The 19,387-nt window shown below is 28.6% G+C and overlaps 1 protein-coding gene across 1 annotated transcript in view; it reads left to right on the forward strand.

Moving 5' to 3' along the window:
* Positions 1-4,058: 4,058 nt before the first annotated feature.
* The window catches only part of LOC119608378, a gene marked incomplete at its 3' end in the record, with an annotated part of 88,256 nt that continues 72,927 nt past the window's right edge, over positions 4,059-19,387 (forward strand). Inside the window, exon 1 of the mRNA XM_037962778.1 lies at positions 4,059-4,274. The remainder of the gene's footprint in view (positions 4,275-19,387) is intronic.

Here is a 19,387-nt window from a genome sequence, read left to right on the forward strand (position 1 = left end):
GACTAGACATAGACTAGACATAGACTAGACATAGACTAGACATAGACTAGACATAGACTAGACATAGACTAGACATAGACTAGACATAGACTAGACATAGACTAGACATAGACTAGACATAGACTAGACATAGACTAGACATAGACTAGACATAGACTAGACATAGACTAGACATAGACTAGACATAGACTAGACATAGACTAGACATAGACCCTAAATCTTTTCAAGTATTCCAATCGAAAAAATAGAATCTTAATACATATTAAACATTGTTACTAATATTATTAGCGTTAAAAGCGTAAATAAATTTCATTTCAATTTATACTCATCAAACTGGAAATGACTTTGTTGCCTACCCCAATATACAATATACAATAAGACACAACTGCCAACAGCACTGTGCAAGTGTATAAAAGGGAAGTGGTTGGAGTTTTTATTTTTGAAAAACCAAAAGCACGTGACATTTCCAAGTCATTAATAATGCAGTTTGTGGTGAAAGTGTAGTATTAACGCGACATTTTCTATATTTTCTACTCCTCACTTGCACATTTTTTCTCTTTCCAAGAACATGTTTTTATTGCAGTTGTTGTCTTTAAGTCCTAAACTCTTAATGGGTAAAAATAAAATAAAAATACCAAAATATATGTATATGCATGTATATTTTATTCTATATAAAGAAGATTGTTTGAAGTTTTTTTTTTCCAAAGCAAAGAAGTGGTTTTAATAAAGATTCATTTTATTTTGTGTTTGAAATAAGTATTTGTAACTTCTTTAACACACAGAGAGTAAGAGAGATAATTAAAAGTATAATGAATTGTGTACACACAACAACAAAAAACTTCTATTATGTACCCTTTTCTGGTTGCGGGCAAAAAAATTATAAAATCGGAAGAGAAAAAAAGCGACAACAGCTCAAAAAGAAGGATGTTAGAGAGAAAAAGGATTGCTAGTAATTATTCAACATTATTATTGTGTCTATATTTATTTAAAAAATTGTTGATGTAATGTTGGTTTCTTTATATTTATTTACAAATAAATTGTACAGCTATGTTGGTATTTAAACATCAGATTTTATGAATGAACAATTATGAAAAGAAGATATGAAAATGAAAAAACAAATATTGATGCAATTAAAATGCAAAAATAAACAAAAGTATAAATTTGATGCATTTATAGAAATGTTTCGTTTTATTTATTATATAATTTTTAGAGTTTAAAACTTAATGTTATATTCGGCTATGACGAATCTTATATACCCATCTTCAATACATTGGTAGTAAATTATAGGTTAATTTGGAAAGTTATGTTGTGCTATTTATGGACATACATAGAAAATTTTGGACCGAGCTTTTGCTAGATATTACCACGATAACTATTTAACTTTTCGAACACTTTCGAAACTAAGTTTTTGTTATATATGCCTTTATGATATTTTTGGCGTGTAATAACGTCCATGTAAATTATGACACTTTTTATGTTGGATACCAGACGTATACGTATTATTTAATTGTTGCTGTCAAACTTTATGAGATGTGAATGAATTTTACATGTGAAAGGAACAAGGTAAATGTTTTATATATCAGTGGATTGGGAATTATATCAACTTTTCGGAAACTTATAGTTTTTTTATCAGTTAAGAAATTGATTGAATACCTTTTTAAAAAATGTGCCAAATAGTTTTATATTAAATTTGTGAGATGACAATGATTTTAAAATTTCAATAAAATATATGAATATTTTTTAACGAAAATTTACAGTTATATAGACTTTTTTATTGCCAATGTAAAACATAAAAGAAATTTTTAAATTTATTATTACAAATCCCAGAATTCCAAAAAAAAAATTTTGAAAAATTGCAAAAATGATTTTTTTTTGCTTTTTTGGCTATAAAATCCCTACCAGAGGCGGGATTATCGAAAGCCCTTACAGAATAATTGAGAATATATTGTGCCAACTAAAATAGGAGGCTATAAATTGATATCGACTTAGCGATTTGAGAATTTTCGCCCTAAACTTTAATTTTACATAATTTTTTTTTTTTTTTTTTCATCGAAATTTTTTAGAAAACTTAAAAATAAGAAGAAGTAAGCATGTAAAGTCGGACATGACCGACCATATTATACCCAACATCAGTGAGTATCTTAAAAATGTGAAATAGTTTTTTAATAATAAAAACATTTATTTTGTTCGGGGCCGAAATAATGGACCGATTTTAACCATTTTCGTCTTCGTCCTTGGGTCAAAAGAATATTATGTTTTAATTAATCACATTATCTTGCAAGTTACGGCCTGTAGCGTGAGTACAAGTTTAACATGGACACACAGACGGACGGATAGACAGACAGACAGGCGGAAGGACAGACAAACGGACGGACGGACGGACATACAGATGGATTGGTGTAAAACCAATATTTTTGGGTGTTACAAATATCAGTGGTGTGAGTATAAAAAAAAAACTATTTTCCCAAAAAATAGCAAAAATTAATTTCTAAAATTATATAATATTGAACTCAGTGATAATTTTTAAACAATTCTTTCACTATTTGATATGTAGATTTGTTAAATAAAAAAATCAGGAAGTATTTGGATCCGCTGTTATCAAAAAAACTGGAGTAGGGTGGATAAAAAGGTTGAACATTTAATTTTCAAATGCGATTATCTCCTAAGCTATAAGAGATAACTGATAGATAAATAGATAAATAGGATCGTTTTAAAATTTTAAAATAATCGAAGTGTCCTTCTTTGCGAACCCCTGACTGTGCCGCTGGTGGGCCCAATAGGTCCGAAATGAAAACCAATACACAACAACACTTCCTCTTTAAAATGGAATAGAATACGACAAAATGTTTGAGCCAAACCACTGTGCGCCCATGAACATTATACATTAGGACACGTAGCCTTAAGGGTCTGATAATATATGATAATCTTTATATAATCATCATATGACTATTAAAACCTTTAGCATTTTTTAGTAGTTCACCAATTTTTAACAATAACTAATAACAGGTCAGACAAAAGTTTAATATGTATAAGACCTTCATAAAATTTTATATTATTCTGAACAAACATATACAAAATCTATTATTTCTTAAGCAACTATTTTGAAACAAATCCTTTCAATTGTCTTACAAAACTTTTCACTATACAAAGTCAATGAACTGTTTTTTTGCCTGAACTAATATTTCCTGTTTAAGTAAAAAGTACTTGAAATGTCAATAGAAATCATTATTATGCTTATATAGATTCAAAAATATTATTTTTATAGTTTAAGATCACCAAATAAACAAACAATATTGTCTAATGATTGCGTGCATTATTTTCAAGGACTTCAGGGGGTACTTGTGAAAACAAGTGAAAATAAATGAAAATTACAACAACGACAACAATAAAAAAAAAAAAACAGCAGCAGCCACAAAATTCAGTGCTAACAGGTGATGAATACAAGTGGGTATAAATAAAAACGAACCAAAATATACAGCAAAAAATCCTAATAGAAGAGAATGAGGAAAACAAAAAACAAATATCAAAATAAATGCCACACAATAAAAGAAGGATAACAAACATACTAACTAACAAACAACTAAGTACTAAAAATATTTAAGAAACTAAAGTTCAAACGCGTATAGCGACACATGCAGGCAGGATGCCAGCTGAACACGGAATAAGAATTTGTGTACACAAAACTCAAGGACAACAGAGATAAACAATTCATATTGTCCCTTTTAGAAAAGAGAAATGAACCTTTGTATATTGAAATAATTGAGAGAGAGAGAAAGTAAATGCAAAATGAATTCCTTTATGGATAAAGAGCAGAGAGCTGAGAGAACTTTATCCGTTTAAACAGCGCATACTCATACCCTAAACATAATATAAAATGAACTCCTCTATGAATGTAACTGTGGCCAAATCCAACAACCAAACCAAAGGAATGCAACAATGTTATTGTAAAACAAAAACACAACAACAACTACTACAATGTTTAAGGATAAAATACCATAAAAATTGAGTATATTTAAACTGGTCCTTAAGAAGCTGACAATTTAGTCTTAAGCTAAAAATACAACCGTCAACATCGACACGGGACACATCATAACAGAGCGCATTTCCATTTACTAGACTAGAAAAATACAATAATAAAAAGAACAAAAACAAATAACGTACAATTTCAAAAAAAAAACATACTCGCATACAAACACACTACCAGATAACGGTTACTTTAAAGTGAGTGAATGTATGTGTGAGAGAGTATACCAAAAAATAGCCAGTGCTTAAATGTGAGTGTTTAAATTTTCAATAAATTTAAAAAATTCTTTAAAGATTTTCAATTGAAAATACATAAAACGAAAAATAAAAAAACAGTGTTTATTTTTAAGAAAATAAAAAACAAATATATAACAAAACATATTTGTACTTATACACAAATAAAAAGATAAGAAAATTTGCGTTAAATATAAAACAAAAAATAGTATAGCATACTTTCAGTAAAGTTGTAGTAGTGTATAATATAATAAAAAAAAATATATAGAAAAAGTTGTTACTTAAGAGATTTTTGTTTTTGCTTAACGAAGTATAATATATAAGCTTATAAAACTTCAGGCAAAAGAATTTACTGCAAATAGTTTAACTTAAACAAACAGAGAAGAAAATTTTATAAAAGTCTTAATACCGGCAGAAATTTTAAGACATAAATATTACTTCTATATAGTTTTAAAAAATAATCAACAATATTTTAAATTGAAGAAAAATACTTGAAAAAAATAAAAAGGGCAATAATAAAAAATATTATCTTTGTATATAAACACACATTTATACAAATACAGTGCATATATGTAAAACTGCTATAGCAAATAAAATATATTGCATATTTTTAAGGATTAAGTGTGAAGCCTGCAGCTAAGTCCGTGAATGTGTTTAAAAAATTCTCTATAAAAAATAATTTAAATTAAAAACACTTAAGTGGAAATAGTTTGCTGGCATTTTAAAAGGTAATTATATTGGAATCTGTTAATTAAATACAAATTCATGCTAAATTCAGATTTAAGGAAAATTTTATGAAAATGTTTTTTGTTTTTCATAAATGAAAAATTTTAATAGGAATTGCTTTATCAGTATATAAAATGTGTTTTTATAGAAATATTCTACCCTGCCCGTCATAGTTTTATAAAGTTTTTAAACTAATTGAATGAAATTTGGTTTTTATATTATTTTTAGCACAAGAACCTAAAATTTTTGAAATAGTTTGAGTCTATGATTTATGATCAGATAAGATGGAAATAAAAGGGATTTAATGAAGTTCAAGCCATTTACTGAGGATAACTTTGCATGGTGTCTAGGTTATGATATATAAAACATAGTAGTGTCAATTTTTGTAGAGATACTAGAGATCGGTTCAAAGCACTGTGCAACAACAAAATCTTTCCCGAATGAGAACAACAAGAAATGAAATATTTTGATATGTTCTTATTATAAAAACATAATATTTCAACTACAGAACTGTCAAACTATTTACAAGTATTTTTCTGAAATTAAACTTTGCATGGGACCTAGGGTCACATGAGGTGCGATCATCCGGTAGTTTGGTTTAGGTTTACATATGTACATTACACCGTCCGACACTAAATTAGACACGAACCGGATGACATAGTTAGATTTTCATTTCGTGATCCTGTGTCCTTTTTAAAGGACTTCAAAGTTTCAAAAAGTACATTTTTCAAAAAAATATTTTAAAATACTTCTACTGATCAAACAATGGCAAAATTGATGTCAAGCGCACAAGAAGAGTTGTAAAATATTTTGTGTTATTTTTATTTTATTATGTCAGGATCACAAGACGTAAAAAATGACTTTCAAAAATTTTTTGGAAAAAATATTATTGAAAACCTAAATAGACATTAAAGTATAAAATTTTTAAAAAACATTTTTGACATATTATTATTCTGACATTATAAAATAAAAATAATACAAAATATTTCCCAAATATTCTTGACATCAAACTTGATATTGTTTGATCAGTAGAAGTTTTTTAAAATATTTTTGAAAAATTTACTTTTTAAAACTTTGAAGTCCCTTAAAAAAGACACATGATCATAAAATGAAAAACAAAAAACCAAGTTTTTCTCCACTAAATTTATAGTTTCAGACATATATCATCCGGTTCGTCTTTATGGCAGCTAAGTTTAAAATTGGACCGATTTGAAATATTTTCAACAAAATTTTTCAAAATTCATCTCTAAATTAGGTACGAGACCCATTTCAAAAAAATTGGAGAACTTTTTTTTACAAATTATATTGAGGATCAGGATTTTCAATCGTTTGGTAGGGAATTGACAACCATTCCAAAAAAATAACACGCATCGATTGAGATATGAGATTCTTAAAAAAACTGTGCAAAGCAGATTTTCTGAAAGAGGCTTTATACGGAAAATTTTATTGCGATAAGTCATTTACAGACATTTCTAAACGGGAGTTTGTTTAGGGGCTAGGATTAACTGAGGGAAGACCATTACAAAAATCTGCAGTGTTATTTATGCTTATATAAAACTTAGTTGTACCAATTTCTGTAGAGATACATACAGTTATATTTATCGTAGTTATGACCTAAAAAGCACAAATCGGAACGTTCGGTTGTAGGGGAGCTATGTAAAATAATAGACACATTTTAAGCATTTTCAATACCGAAAAACATGTATTGTTAAATTTCCAAAGGTCTTATGGACAAAGGTTTACATGGACAGCCTGCCAGACGGACGGATATGTCTTACTCGAATAAGAAGTGATTCTAAGACGATCAGTACACTTTAAGAAGGGTGAAGGAACAATAATATACGACTTTGGAGATTTTGTAGAACTTTAAATTTTTCATCTTTTTACCGGATTTTAACAAAATCAGGGTCATGTGAAAATATTTTAATTACCCTGTAAAATACATGTGTATACAGCAAACTTTTCCTGAATACGAGCCAACTTTTCAAAAACTACTTTCATTTTGCATTGATCTAATTTAGGAAAGATTTGATAACTAAAAATCTGCTGCACAGTGTTATTGGTCCTTCCTTCCATATAACTTCTCTTGCTGAAAATAAGTTTATTGTCATTAAATCATTCAAAATTGTTGGTATTATGATAAAAATTTAATTCACATCACTCTTTTTAATTCTATAGAGCTCAATCCATAATTGACTTAGGCTGTATTCCGAAAATCACCCTAATGTTCATCTTTTGAAATTCACTTTCAATTTACGGCATATATTTTGATTTTGGTTATATGACTCGACTTGACATTTTCGAATATACCGTTCCTTAAATCCTTTCTCTAGATAACTGACTTCCCAGCACAAACTTCAATTGAATAGTAATGAGTTTAAAAAGCTATTCGAAATATTTTTCAATACTTCAGTCATTGGTATTTTAACACATTATTACAACACGGCATTATCTCACTTGCTTACATAAAAGTGCTTATATAAGTCATTACAATTAGGGAGTTAAAAAGCTTTTTTTGTTTTACACACAAAACCAATTGCCTGTTCATGAAATAATGGTTTTCACATAGAAATCAAAATATGAATATTATTCATATTCTTTTGTAGTACAGTAGGTAAAATATAAATGGTCCAGCTCACGAAAGGTCTACACCGTAAGGAAATTATTTTGTGTAACATCATATGATATAACAAGCTATCAATTACCATTTTTTGTCAGTCGTCCTAATGTTTATACTAACAAAATAGTTATATTACAAACATATGTTGATATTATTTTAAAAGAAATATTATAAAAAAGTATATATTAATTAAAATTACATACAACAAAAAAATCCGATATTTGAAAAACTTTTAGCAGCATACACCAAGGAGTTGCTCACAAAAATAAGTAAACCAATAAAAGTTATTGCATACTTACGAGAAAGAACACTATACTATACTTGCAACTAATTTTAATTTGTTGCCATAAACAAATTCTTTCGCAAGAAATAAATATATATAAAATTAATTAAAAACTTTAGAGGCATTAAAACTATTTAAGGGAAATCTCCAAAGAAAAAAGTTATAAATAAAATTCATGTACAAAAAAACAAGTTAACAATTTTTTTAAGCATATAGTATAATAAAATGAAAACAATGTCAGTAGCACACTGTTTATTTTAATTGCATACTCTGGAGAGTAGACTGTTTAAACGAATAGTGCATATTTTCAGTTGCAGCATAAATAAAGAATTAAGAAGAATGTTGTTAATTATAAAATACTTTGAAAGTAACTTCAAAGGCAAGACATTTTCTAAGAATTTATTGGAAAATGTCATTGGTTGACTAAAGAGGACATAATCTTCTCAGATTTTTTTAAATTCATAAATAAATATTAGCTTTAGTCTATGTATATAAAATGTTTATTATTAATTGTTAATTATATCACGAACAAGCAGACAACTTTGTCAATGATTCTTCTTATATAAATGCAAAAGACACACTTTGACTTATTCCAATAACTTTAAATATATATAGCATACTTAGAGGAGAAAATTTTTACCTTGTTGTTATAATTAACCCACAAATATTGCATACCTGAAAGAGAGAAAAAAAGTAGTGAACATTAAATTTAATTTATAAAATGTAGAATTTATTCTAGAATTAAAATAAACCCTCAATGAAATTTTTCAATATTTTATTTCCAAATATATTATTAATTATTTGGTGGTAATTTTTATTACATTGTTATATTTATAATTTTGCCAAATTTTTACATTAGAATTGCAAAAATCTATTTGTGTTGCATATTTAAAGGCATACACACCTTTATATAATTATATTTTTATTTAAAATAATTGATAAAATTTTAAATTGTGTAATAATTATAATGTAATTAATAAATGTAAATAATTTAAACTAATAAAGTTAGAAAGATATTTAGAGAAAATTATAAATAAATTATGAAACATTAGTAGAGTTTATTTAAATAGAAAATTATAAAATAAAAAATAAAATATTTTAAATTTAAAGCTAGTAGAAGTTCAGTCAGACTTTGTAGAGACCTGAGCCAATAAATTTAGTTTGATTTTCTAGAATTTAATCGATCAGGTCTCTTAATGAATAGCCATTACAATTGCGGGATTTGGGCCTGATCACGGACCTCATTATGGGTTAAATATTAATTAAATGGAACAAATAGACCTTTGACTAATATAGAAGGAAGAGAGATTGCAATTCAGTTAATTTTAAAGCATAGAGTTCATTTTACATAAGTATGCTGAATAAAAACTCTTACTTAAAACAAGTAAGAAATTATAAACGGGCGGTACCGACCATAAAATACCCTACACCAGTTATAATGATAAAATCTGAATTAGTTTTCATAATAAAGCATTTAAGTTGAATTGTACCTTGTCTCAGATATACTTAAGCCATTAATTGTTGAATAAAATTGTGGATATTTAAGTCATATTTTGAAGGGGGCTTCATCAGGATCATCAAAATTAGTATAGAACTTGGTTTTGCAGCTTTTTGTCGAGATACGAGTATATTAAACATAATTGTTAACTTAAAAGCCCTATTCGGTGGGTTCACCATGTTAAACATTTCCAATAGGTTTCGTCTCTGGTACAGTAGAAGATCAAGTGCCAAATTTCCTTGAATTATCTTCAAAATTGCGACCTGTAGTTTGATTACAAGGTTTAAAGGCCCTATTCGGGTGTTCTGTAAGGGCGCTAGGTGAAATATTGGACTAATATTAACCATTTTCAATAGACTTCGTCCCTGGGACGAATTTCATTGAATTATCTTCAAAATTGTAGTTTGATTACAAGGTCAGACGGTCAGACAGACGGACGGACAGTCGGAAGGTCAGACGGACGGACATAGCTAAATTGATTCAGAAAGTGATTATAAGCCGTTCGGCAACTTTAAGAAAGGTTAGACGGACATATCTAAATCGACTCAGAAAATGATTATAAGCCGTTTGGAAACTTTAAGGTGGGTTTTAGAACAATAATATTGTGCGTTACAAACATCAGCACAAACACAATATACCCTCCCCACTACATTGGTGTAGTAGGGTATAAAAATATTTCCTTTATCTCACAGATTTTGTGGTTCCTCCATAATTTTTTTTAATATTTTGTTCATCGCAAAAATTTCTATTTATATAAATTCTTTAAAGTTCAATATCTACTTATGAAAAGAAAAAAAAAACTGTAACATGTTTTCATATTTCCGCTCAATTTTTTCAATAACAGCCAAATAATAAAGCCAATGCTCTCGTTACTATAGAGACTTTTTTTAAAGTTCTTTTCGTCTTTAATGAGAACAGCCAGACAGCCTGGCTGCCAGGCAGCCTTATTATAGGCCGCAGAAAAACAAAATGATAGGGTTTGCCACGTTTAGAATTACAGCGGAAAGAATTGTTTTGATTATTGCATACCTTGAAGGATTTACAAATTAAGTGCTTACACAAAAAAAAACTATTGCATACTTTTAAGGTTATTTCGGGATAAAATTAAGTATATTTATTATGTAAATTAAAATCTTTCATATTGAAATATAAAACAATCTCATGTACTGTAGGACTGAAAACCTTCTATAGTTTGGACACCCTATAATATTTTTCTTTACTTGGTATAGAAATTTATTTATACGTTTATATGTATAAATGTCTAAAAAAAGGCTAAAATAATGTGAAACATTAGTTTCAAAGGCATGAAAGCAAACAACTGTAAATTTTCTACGAAATTTCCGCCTGAAATGACACATTCTTTAACTAACACAAATTACAACAGCAACAGCACCAAGGCATTAAAGCACAAAGTGCCTAAAAGCATGCTTTGCATATACACTCACATAACTAACACCTAAATATATGTATGTGCTTAAATAAAAATATATAAAAACTCATTAATTAAATATACTTATTCGGCATAAAACATTCACATTTTATGATGAACAAAACGTAGCAAACAATTTAGCATTACAAAAAGTTGGCGGTGTATAAATAAAGAAAAATTTAAAGCAAATTTAAATAAATTAAAGGCAAAAAAATTTCTATATAAAATGATAAATAAAAATATCAAAAATTCAAGGCAAGTAATTTGTCAAACAAAAACAGTGGCAAAAAGCAGATTTGGGGGAAAATTGTTGTGTTTGAAACATGATGGAGAGTAAAAAAGCAAAAATTATACCAGCAGTTATTTTTCTAAAAAAAAACAGCCTAAAGTTTCTTCTCTTTCCTGTTTGAAGTTTATCTCTCAGAAAAAATCTTTAAAAAAAAATTCTACAAAAAAAATAGCTGATGACAAATAACATTGTGATAGTTAGTTTAGAAGTCGCCGCCGTCTTTTAACAAGGGAGATGCCAAGCAATGTTATTTAAACGAAAAAAAAAAAACAAGATAAAAATAAAGCAAAATTAATCTTTGTTACTTGATTTCTCTTTTTTGTTGCTCAAAAGAAACAAAAATAGAAAGTATAAAAATCAAAGAAAAATCTCAACATCATCTCAGCATCAACTACCAACCAAATCAACAATAAAACAATTTTGGAACATAGGAAAAAGTAGATAATACAGTTAGTCTATAGCACCGGATTATGTTAATTAGGTAAAATGCTTGTTTTTCTTTTCTTTTTTTTCTTTAAACATTATACTGTTTTATTGCTGGAGACACCCTGCAATAAGCCAAAGATATATGTTAAGTACTCAGTGAAAATGTTGATTACCGGAGTAATGTGTAAAATAATGCAACGTAATTGAAATCATTATAAATTTCTCAGATAAGAAGTTATCATATTGTGTTTTTCTTTTTTGCCAACGGTTCGGAATTTTGATTTACTCTCTGTGGCAAAGTTGTAGCTCTTGTTGTAAAGTATAAAAATTGTGAACATATAAAATCAAAAAAACTTCATCTTCATTTTTTAATTTCAAGTGGAAAGTTTTGCATTGTAAAATTGCTCTGATTTTAATAACGACACCGGTACGTATACGTGCTACACAGAGAAAACAGATTCGTTATCACAACCGAATTTGTTTCCAATCGAATTTGGTCGGTTACATGTACTACCACATGAAATGATTGTAATTACCGAATATTTCTTTTGCTTACACTATATTTTTAGAACTCATGTTAGCTATGATAATCGAATTTTCGGTTAATATCAGTGAATTTTTAGTAAGCGTAACTACTCTTTTTAAAAAACAATTCGGTTGTAGTGACCGAAAATATCAATATTAACCATCAATTAAAAGATATGTATTGTTTTAATTTTTTATAATTTTTTATTTATTTAAACATAAATATATTTATATTATACACATATAACTCGTTTTTATTACACAGAATACTTTCGTACATGAAAAAACTAACCGCATCATTTGAAAATTTGATTCCGAAAAGAAAAATTCGACATACAATTTTTGACGTAGGTGACAGGCTTTATGCAGATACAGTATATTTTCATACACACACATACATTATGCACTAATGGATGGACAAATTTTATGAAATTTGCTAACGTAAAATATGTAAATTGCTTTACGCATTTAATGTTAGATTGTTGCTTCTTATTTGTTAGATTGATCTTGTAATTCGCTATCCACTTCTTTCATACATATACATTCACACATGTACATTCCGCATCAAGTTTTTTAATTTTAGAAAATTTAAGCGAAAAAACAAATGCGGGACATTTTTTAGACCATTCTTCTTCTGGAAAAAAATCAAAAAATGTTTCTATTATTTTTTGCAAAAAAAAAAACGTTTTCATTAACTTACCTTTATAGATAATTATTAGTAAACTTCTGCACAAATCCAAATATAATTATTTGTGAAAATTAAATTTTATCAAAATAGTTTTCTTGACTTTTCTTTTCATATTTAGAACTTATTTTATTATTTTTAAAACGTCAAGAAACAACTTTTATTATGTAGTCAGTTGGTAATACCGAATTGAGCTTTTTTATGATCAAAATAATTAAAATTTTTTAATTTCGGTTGGAATTACCAAATTATGCTTTACTGTATTCAAAATAATCGAATTTTCTATACTGTTGATAGAAATATGCGAATACAATAACTAAAATCATAGTTCTGGCTTAAATATATTGATCTAACCAATTTGTTGATTATAAGTACTGTTATTTTCAATTATAACTGACAATTATAAATTTAAATATAGTTGTGCTTAGCGAACGAATAAAAAAAGTTTTGAAAAGCTTTAATTAGAGAAAGTAACTGAATTAATAGTTGTATGAACCTTGATTCTATTATAGTTCTAATTTTTTAATTCTAAATACAAAAAATGTATTGCTTGCACCGTTTTTCAATAACTACAATTAATATTCCTTCACAGTTAATAAATATTTGTAATTGTGACCGATTTCCAACCAATCTTTTTTCTGTGTGTAATGATATTATTGATATTACATATGTATATTAAGTATACGCCTAATTTAGACATTTAGAAGATGCAGTTTTTTACATGTTAACAATTTTTGTTTGTTCTTTATTAATTACTAGAATACCCTGGATGCTTCGCTACCCTAATCAAAACACATACAAAATTTTGATTACTTTTATTTATGTTCAATATTGTTGAAATTTAACACATGAATAAAATCACATTCAGTAAGGACCGTGTATTTTTATTTTTATTCGTTTGGCTTCCACATTAAAAAAAATTTCGAAAGTACTATTTGAAGAAGGAAATAGTACTATAAAATACCCGTTTTATGTTTCTGAGTTTAATAATATAGAAAATTCTAAAACTATAATTTGATGAAAGAATCTTCAGATTCTCATTCACTTAAATTTTATATTTCTATGTGCAATATCGTAAAAAATTCAAAAAGTACCATCTGAAAAAGCAAAGTCACTTTTAATAAATTCTCATTTAATAAGGACCCCGTATCATGTGCTCGGTTACCCAGTGTAACCAAGTCCGACAAAAACTATAAATTTAGTAGAGAAAAAGTGGGTTTTTTGTTTTTCATTTCGTGATCCTGTTTTCTTTTTAAAAAAGTTCAAAGTTTTAAATAGTAAATTTTTCAAAAAATATTTTAAAATACTTCTACTGATCAAACAATGTCAAATTTGATGTTATAGTTTCAGACCAGAGATACAAGGCGAGACGGCTCAAATCGGTAATATTTTGCAAACCGTGCCGCCGCCGACTTCTTTTAGCTCAAAAACTAAGCCGGCTTAAACGTAGCCGCTGATAAAGATTGGAATCGCACATGTATTTCAGAAAAAAATTTAACCAATTTGAACGGAGTTGCCACTATTTTAAATTCTTATGGCAAATTGAAAAGAGTTGCCACACAATATTGTGCTAATATTAAAGTAGTGAAAACTACTAAAATAATGTCCATTTTCTGCAGAAAAAAACTTATATGTAGACAGGTTACTATATAACAGACTATCATACAGAGATTTTTCAATATAATAAACGCATATAAGGTCAATTTCTGAAGAAAAAGTTAAATTGAATCGCCTATTTAGCCGCTGCCGATATTTTCTATAACAAGCCGCCATCATCCGATAATCCAAAAGGTACTATTTGAAGAATGGAAAAGTATTGGAGTCAGGATCATGCATGTTCTAATATATGTTTCTAAGTTGAATATTTTAGAAAATTCAAAAAGTACCACTTGAGAGATAAAAAGTACTAAAAAAATTCTCTCTCAAAGAATCTTATTCAAAAAGGACAGTATATGTTTAATAATCGTGTCTTTGGATTCATATTATAGAAAATACAAAGAGTATTATTTGAAAAAAGAAAAAGTAACAAAGTGAAACAAATTCTATCTTTGTACTAAAAAAATAGTACCATTTTCCCCCTTTACGCCTAAGAATAAACATTTTCGAAAATTAAGTTTACTAAATATTTCGTATTTAAATCTGTATATCACAGACAAAGCTCAAACTATTCAAATCAGCATTAATTTGTTCCAGAAAAATTGTGCTTTCAAAAAGTACCAAACAATTGCTCAAGGAGTTTGAATAATTTAAATTTCCCCTTTTTGATACTATTGTTCCCCAGTGATATAGCAAATATTTTGTTTCAATAAATATTACCGAATTAGTACGTAATTTAAGAGGTATACGTCGAGAAGTCGAAAAACTTTTCTTAATGTGCTATAAAAAATTACCAAAAATACAGTTATTTCCCCTTTTACACCCAAAAAGGACTGAATTTTAAAAAAGTACGAAACAGTTATCTCATAATTTTGAAAGATATATACAAAAATTGTATTATGATTATTAGTTAAAAAGCTATAAAGGGTCAAAACAAGGTACACATTTCCCCCCTTAGAAGTACGAATTTCAAAAAAGTACCACACACTCATCTGCTCATCTTAAGAGTAGATACAGGTGCATTTTAAATTTTTCTTGTATAATTAATATTGTGTAGGATAATTAAGAAAACCAGTTTTACCCGTTTTTCCCTTTTTTTTACCCCTAAATGTACAAATTTCCAATTTCATGATTCTAGGTTCAGTCGTTTGGGCTGAGCGATGATGAATCAATCAGATAGTAACGTGACTCTTTTATACATATATAAGATAAAATACATATATAAGATTACTTTGCCTAAGAGTTACCTTACCAAAAAGTCCACTATTATAGATTCTCACATACTCAATACTCAGTATGGTACAAGGTTCAATATTACACAAAACTCAAGAGCTACCCTGTTGAAGAACGAAAAAAGTACCAAAAATCCTAGAGATTTCTAGTCGCTCAGGACTCTGATTGTTTAATTTTAGGTTTCTAGGTTAATGATTACAGAACAACAAAAAAGTTCCTAAAACGTAGATAAATAGATCATATCGATGCAGAAAATAATACTGATTATTGTAGCGAATTATACAATCGTTCTGACCTATTTCCAATTATTTTAAGTTTTATACTATTTGTCTGTTAATTTTTCACTTTTCCTTCTTACCACTAGATGTATATATGTATGTATTCATTATGAAGCTATTTGATTGTTTGCTTTAGTTGCCATAGTTATTTTAAAGCCGCATTCTGCAAAGGCCATTCATTTCCACTCCACAAAGTATTCGCACAATAAAAAGAATGGACACATTTCTTTTTTGATTAATTTTTAATTTTTTTCCAGCCAAGTTGCATTTCATAAGGACAATTTACATTTAAATTGCCTTCCCCTCATTCATGCAGGCTCTACAAATTCACACTTTTGTTCTCATTCTTTGCTTTATATTGTTGTTGTTGTATTCCATACTCTCAAAAGGAATTTCAACAAATATGTTGAAAAGAAAAAAGAAATGTTGAAATTAAGCATCTTTGGTAGGAAGGCTGTTGGAATAACAGAGACAGACCTTCATTAAGCCTCCAACTGACAACTTTATGTCAGTGTCGAATGTTTGTTTGCAGTAGTAGTATGAGTTTGTGTGCTTGGCTGTTGTGTGTGTGTGTATGTGTTTAAACTTGACAAAGTATTTGTGAGTTAATTGCAATGTATATTTAAATTAGTCGTTTATATAAGAATTTTATATTTATTTTTTTGTTTTCATTTCCGGTTTAAGGGAATCAAAACAAGAAGATATTTTTTGTTGTGTTTCAAATAAAAATTCATTTATTTCACTTTCATTTGTTTTTATCTTTGTAATGATTTTCTCCAAATCTTACAAATTAAATATGTAAATTATTTTTATATTTTTTTTACCGTTTATTTTGGGTGGTTAGGGCCGTCCAATATAATTTTTCATAATTAGCGTTTGTATTTTTTTCTTTTTTGAAAAAAGATTAAATGCAAATTTATTTTGTATTTAAGGTGAATTCTATGAATAAATCTAGAGATTTAAATTTAAATAAACATTTAAGCCTACAACTTACTTTTCTATATTAATTTTAATATTTTGAAATTAAGGCCATAAAGCAGAGAGGGTTCTTAATAAAGAACAAAATATTAAATATTAAAGAGAGTTGGAAATAGTGTTTTTTGGTTAAAAGCAGAATTTGGTTAAGGGGAGAATATATTAAACAATTGCTTTAAATAATTTTTTATAATTATCATAATTTTTCCCCTAATGAGAGAAAAACCAAAAAAGATTTACTAGAATATAAAATGAAAATGGTTTATAACTAAAAACTTAGATTAGCTTAAAACTTGAAAGATAGGTTAGGTTGATAGGAGGATGTATAGTACATCAAATCCGAAGGAATACATCTAGGCCACTATCGGGCCTGTTGTGCGCTCCTTTTCATGAAAAAAGAAATTGTTCAGTAAATTTATTATTTTTCAGTGTTCAAAATTCAAAATTCTTAGGACGTTATTCCTAAGAATTTTGCAATCAGTATTAGTCAGAAATTTTATTTCCGGAATAACACCACTTCCAAGATACTTGATTCTAATTTCGATGAATGCTTGTGCAAAGAAAGTGCTCCAGAGTTTCACTGTCCTCTTCACATGCTCTACATTTGTCTGAATCCGCACGGCCAATTATGTATAGATGTGCTCGTAATCCGGTGTGTCCACTTAGAATACGTACCATCATACTAACCTCAGACTTGCTCATTTTGAGGAGATTTTTCGTCTTGTTCTCATCAGGGTCATCCCATAGGATCTTTGTGATTCTAACCACCGTTTCATTATTCCAAGAGGCCTTATGGGATTCTCTCAGCCATATTTTTAATTCAGCTTTTGTTGCGTAGAATAGTTTTGCGTTCGTCGGGTTAACTACCTCGAGCTTTCTTCCCTTTAAGGCTTTTTCATTCGCCATTTCGTTATCGACTATTTCCGAGTGTCCTGGTACCCATATGATATAAACCTTACCTCTGGGAAAGTATTCAGTTAATGCTTTCTTACAATCCAATACGATCTTAGATATAATTCTATTCTATCTATATAATCACCTAATTGCCTTCTGGCTGTCGGTAAATATATTAAGGGCCGTGGGCGCCATATTTATTCTAATTCAATTTATACAATCCGTTATTGCTCGGACTTCTGGAAGTCCTGGAAGCTTGTGTTATGATTAGGTAAACGGTGGTATATTTATGTTTCTGGGTCTTCAAAATAGATGACCAGGCCCACTTTATCCCCTAATTTAGAGACATCCGTACAACAACGGATTCCTACTGATATTTGCTCTAGTTTTCCGCTTGACCAAGACATTCTATCTGGGATCAGCGTTTCAAAGTTTCCGACATATTCTGTGTCTGGTATGCGATCAGGCACATCCGATGATTGTGTATAACCTTCCAATGTGTCCAGTATACATTGATGACGTGTCCTATAACCGCCAGTTCGCCTAAAGTAAAGAGCCGCTCGGCTGTAAGTACCGCCTCATATCTTAAATATGTTTCAATAGGTGGAATATCTAGCAACGTTTCCAGAGATTTGGTTGAAGTAGTACACATGGCACCACTTATACCCAAGCAGCATGTAAGCTGAACTCCCTGTAGTAGTTTGATGTTACACTTTTTGTCCAAAGCAATCCACCAGATTATTAAGGCATAAGCTAGAATTGGTCTAATTACACTTTTATAAAGAAAGTTTGTCATAGTAGGACTAAGACCCCATTTCATGCCTATAGATCTCATACATATAGCCCGGCACCGATGTGCCTTGTTGATGCTATCCTCTATGTGGTGTCACCATTTTAATTTCCGGTCGAGAATTATACTTAAGTACTTAACTTTGTCTGTCACCGGTATCTTCTTGCCCAGGAAGCAAGTTTCAGTATAAGTAGAAATTTTTGTCTTTCTTGTGAAAAATACAGATTTCTGTCTTCGCCGGGTTAATATTGGGGCCTCTCGGTTGAGCCCTGCTCAAGGCCATATTCAGAGCCTCCTCAGCTCTTCTACACAAGTAATTTGGATCTTTTCTCTTTAAACGTTATACTTGAAAGATACTTTACTACTTATGGATCACATTTAACTTTTGTTAAATTTTTGTTAGTAATTATAGGTTTTAAATTATTTAAAATTTAGATAGTAATTGTTAAAGCCTTTTTTTTTGGTATATAAAAACCTCTTAGTAACGGTTTTTGTTTTATTTTATCTCATCATATGTATATTATTTTTCCCCCTTTTGCAAATATTAAATATTTGGCTATTAGGGTATGAAATTCCTGTTATTTTTTGTTATTACATTTACATACTGGGGAAAAAACTATATTTGTTTAATAAAAATTGTTCTTTTTTTTTTGTTTTGTTAGATAAAAACCACAAAAACGAACATTTACATGCATGTATTTGCTAATAGGAAGGTGCAGAAAAATATTACAAAAAAAAAACAGATAATAACAAATTGTATAAATTACACAGACCAACGAATTGAAGGATTGTGAGAACTTTTGATAGCAATTCGACTGATTTGAATGCATTTTTATCTGCTGAATTCATATATTGTTCATATATTACGGACATTTTAGGTAAT

This window comes from Lucilia sericata, unplaced genomic scaffold (assembly GCF_015586225.1).
Source record: "Lucilia sericata isolate MDLA Ls3-8-SP2 unplaced genomic scaffold, ASM1558622v1 Contig000825F_arrow, whole genome shotgun sequence".
Classification (NCBI taxonomy): Eukaryota; Metazoa; Arthropoda; class Insecta; order Diptera; family Calliphoridae; genus Lucilia; species Lucilia sericata.